This window comes from Solanum dulcamara, chromosome 2 (assembly GCF_947179165.1).
Source record: "Solanum dulcamara chromosome 2, daSolDulc1.2, whole genome shotgun sequence".
NCBI lineage: Eukaryota > Viridiplantae > Streptophyta > Magnoliopsida > Solanales > Solanaceae > Solanum > Solanum dulcamara.
The window spans coordinates 44586500-44590735 of record NC_077238.1 but is presented as its reverse complement, the minus strand read 5'-3'; the positions used below and the strand labels follow the sequence as shown (position 1 = coordinate 44590735).

The 4236-nt window shown below is 36.5% G+C and overlaps 1 long non-coding RNA gene across 1 annotated transcript; it reads right to left on the bottom strand.

The window, feature by feature from the left end:
* Nucleotides 1-1398: 1398 nt before the first annotated feature.
* On the bottom strand, nt 1399-3718 carry LOC129876086 (uncharacterized). Its single transcript, XR_008763304.1, has 4 exons — nt 3609-3718; nt 3423-3518; nt 2759-2805; nt 1399-1757 (listed from the first exon to the last, which is right to left on the bottom strand). It is a non-coding gene; the product is annotated as an uncharacterized LOC129876086 (long non-coding RNA).
* Between the last annotated feature and the right edge of the window lie 518 nt (nt 3719-4236).

The window sequence follows — 4236 nt, the reverse complement described above, 5'->3', positions numbered from 1 at the left end:
TTTGAATAAACAAACTTAAGCACACTAGTGGGCTCCGTTTGGGCTCTTGCGCAGTCTCTTTACCTTTCGAAGACTTTATCTGAGAGTAACTTACCAATAAGGATATGAGATTTACTATTCCAACCACCTTAAGTATGAGGGATAGTCGAATGAATTTGAGCAATGCACGAATCTGAATAAGTTTCTTAAGGGGCAACTCTATTGCATGATCTAGAATTTGAAAGGGAAAATTTTCTTAAATGTCCCTAGTCCCTCATTTATAGAAATGCCTCACAAGCATAAATAAGATCCTATTAACATGGCTTCATAGACTCCCTAGGACAATTGAAATTTGTGCTCGGATACCAAATTAGTTACACCCGAGCCTACACCCTAGACGTGGTTGGCACTCCAAAACCAATGTTGCTCCCAAGAGAACCCTTGGCATAGCTGACTACTGAATGAAAAGCTAAATATGCATGTGAAAGCTTTATATAGTGAATCTTTAATACATTTAAATAAATCTCATGAAAACGTTCGAATATATCTGAATATAAATAATAATAATAATAATAATAATAATATAATGATAATAATTATGATAATAATAATAATAAGGTGGAATGACCTCAGAGGAACTTATACTTGGCTCCATTTGTCACATAGACCCTTCTATTCATGTCTTTGCCAAGTGAACCCTCAAACCCACTAAAACAAAGCATTTTAAATATGTGACTTAAAAACGAGTACATATAAATTTTCATGTCATTTAAAAATTCCACATAGGAAATGACATGTTAAAACTTTATAATTTCCTTTCTTTTTCAAACCTTTCATTTTCCTTTCCTTTCTTTTTCATTCAGACCCTCTTACTTCTCTATAGTTCCGATTTTCCATCTTGAGCACCTCTATTTTTTTTATTTTTAGAGCTTTTGAAATCTTGTTTATCGATGACATTCTGATCTATTCAAGGAATAAGAAGGAGCACACCATCCATCTTGGAATTGTTCTCCAAAATCTCAAGAAAAAGGAGTTATATGCTACGTTTTTGAAGTGTGAGTTTTGGATTGCATATGTGGCATTTTTAGGCCATATTATTTCTGGTAATGGTATTTGAGTGGATTTGCAGAAAATTAAAGCTGTTAAGAACTGGCCCATACATATATCTTTTATAGATATAAGAAGTTTCTTAGGTTTGGCTCATTACTCTAGGAGATTTTTTGAAGGATTACCTTTCGTATCATCGTTGTTGAATAAGTTAACTCATAAGAAGACTAATTTTCAATGGTCTGATACTTGTGAGAAAAGCTTTCAATAATCAAAAATGAGGTTGACTAGTGCTTAGATTTTATCCCTACCCATGGGACCATTGTCACGACCCAACTCCGTAGGCCATGACTGGTGCCCGAGTTGGGCACCCATACATACTCTTAGCCCCACTTAGTACATTAATCGAATAAACATAGGTAATGATCAGAAGGGATCTCTAAATAGATCACAAAATAGATATAACGCACGAGGGCCGATAGGCCATATCGAAACACACAAAACCCAAAACATATATACAAACCCCACATCTCATGTCTACAGACCTCTACAGAATGATATCCTAGTCATATGACGGGACAGGGCCCCGCCGTACCCTGAACAACATATATATATATATATATATACAACAGAAAGTGTCAGTACCAAAATAGGGCTCCGGACAAAGGAGCACTGTCAACCAACATGGTGGATGTCCTAAGCGAGCGGATCAGCAAACCAATCATCTGTACCTGTGGGCATGTAACGCAGCCCCCGAAGAAAGGGGGTCAGTACGGAAAATTTACTGAGTATGTAAAGCATGGACTGAAATCAGTAAAGTCATTACCAGAGCAAAATGTACAAAAATGAGCAAAATATCCAAAAACATCAAATGTTTATCAAACCACATATAATGGATTGTAATAAGTAAAGTCATTACCGCGATAGAATGTACAAAACTGAGCAAAATGTCCGGAGATATCAAATGCTGATCAAAACCTCCGATAATGTATACAGAAAAACATATGCCATATCCGGCCCCATTATGGGACTCGGTGAACAAAGTGTGGTTGCCCTCCTATCATCGGCACCACGGCACAGCATAACACCAGAGTAGGGAATATCTCCATAACAAATCATATCATATCATATGGCCATATCAAATCATATCATATCATATCATATCACAAACATATATGTACATGGCACAGCTTAACTCCGTGGCATAATATTTACCACCCCATGGTACATGTCATACCTGCCCCCTCACGTCGGGACACGGCGAATAATGCAGAGAAATACGCACGAAAACATATCCTGGCCCAGACTCAGTGAAAGAAGCATTGAGGCATCCACGAGTGGAGTAGTGAGAAACTATATGCAATTTAAATCAAATTTAAGACTCAATGGAATAATCAGAATGAGCTATCATTTAAAAATCAAGACGAGACTCCTGTCAAGTACCTTTCAAAAGTTACCCCGGATTATATCAAAATAAATCTTCTGGAATCATATAGACGTATCGAAGCATAATAAAATACCTTTTGGAAATCAAGGAATTGGCTACCCTAATGGCTCTAGGAATAGGAACCTCTTTGAAATTATATAAAAGTCATATTTTTGTTTCATAAATACCATACCAAAAGAAATATTAGCTTTACATACTTATGTGAAAACATGAAAATCGAAAGAATATGCTTTACATACTTATAACAAATACATGCCAAAAGAAAGAAAGGTTCGCTTTACATACCTCTTACGGATTACTCTTAACTATGCTCGCCTCGTCGTCTCTTGAACCTATTTAACATGAAATTAATACTAAGGTTAATAAATTTTCACTTTCCAATTTCCAATTCTACACCCAAGTAACCATAGGAATCATTCCCTTATCTATGTCTCTCGACTAGTTTATTACTAGCTCCGAATCTACCGAAAATCGGGCAGCATCTCCCCTGTAACTTGAACATCCCCGAGTTTTCAACTCGGCCACCATGTCAACAACCATACCAACAACAACATCCAGAAGCATGTATACAAGTAAATCACTTCAACTTTACACAATACAAGCTCTATACAACTCATTCCAAACTACGGTACCAAAATAGATATTTTAACCTTTATTTCGTAAAATATGTAGTCATACCAAATGGAGGGTTGTGTGGCTGCAACCATCAGCAACCACATCCATTTTTGAGTACTTTACAGCCCTTCAACACGCAATTAAACCTGCACCAAACAGCAGCACCACAACAACAACACACTACGCGACTTCGATTTAACTACTACGACTTCTATTTAGTTTTTTCCAACGTCAAACATCCTTATACATTTTTTTCCACTTCCAGCATATTTTAAGACATGTAATATACTTCATAACATCATCATAAAGTCCAGTTCAAAACAGAAAAATTTACCTTTCCCGAAATTCACCAAAACTCGCCAAAACTTGCCTCGGATTTTCCTTTAGCGCAGCTGAAACTTAGGGACTGTTTGGTAACGTTTTGGGCTGCCTAAAACCATAAAATTTCATTACTAACATCTTCATAACATCATGGTATAGCTCATATAATTAATTCTTGGAACGGAATTGGAGAACTTACCTTTTTCTCCTCCCAAAATCGTAGCTCTTTCCTTGTTTCTAGCCTAAGTTTCTCTTCTCTTCTCTTCTTTTTTTTTCTTGTAATTTCGGTTCCTCCCTCTTGAACTCTCTAGATGAGTATGGGAATTAATGAGTCATAAGACTCATATATATATATATACAACTTTAGGGGTGACACATGTCATTCCCTAAGTGGTGACACGTGTCAAGCCCTAAGTGGCGACAAATGTCAAGATCTAAGTGGTGACACATGTCAAGGTTTCATTGGTCCAACACACCCCTTTTCTCCAATCATGGACTGCCATGTGGCATGTGGGACCCACATGAGTCTTCTTGAAGACTTTGTGAAATTCCCATTTTACCCCTAGCCTTCCACAATATTACCATAGGCCACTTTGCGAATTTTCCTTTTTGCCCTTTGCCTTTTACAATATTTCCACACTATTAATGATCATAAGTAATATTCATATCCAACTTGTATATTAAATAAATTTTTGAAGATGTTCATTCCCTTAACTTTACCACGGCTACCTTAAAACATCCAACCGTATAAAATACGGGATATAACATCCTCCATGAGAAATTCCAATTTTTTTTATTTTTTTTTGCCCCTTACTTTTTCTAATATT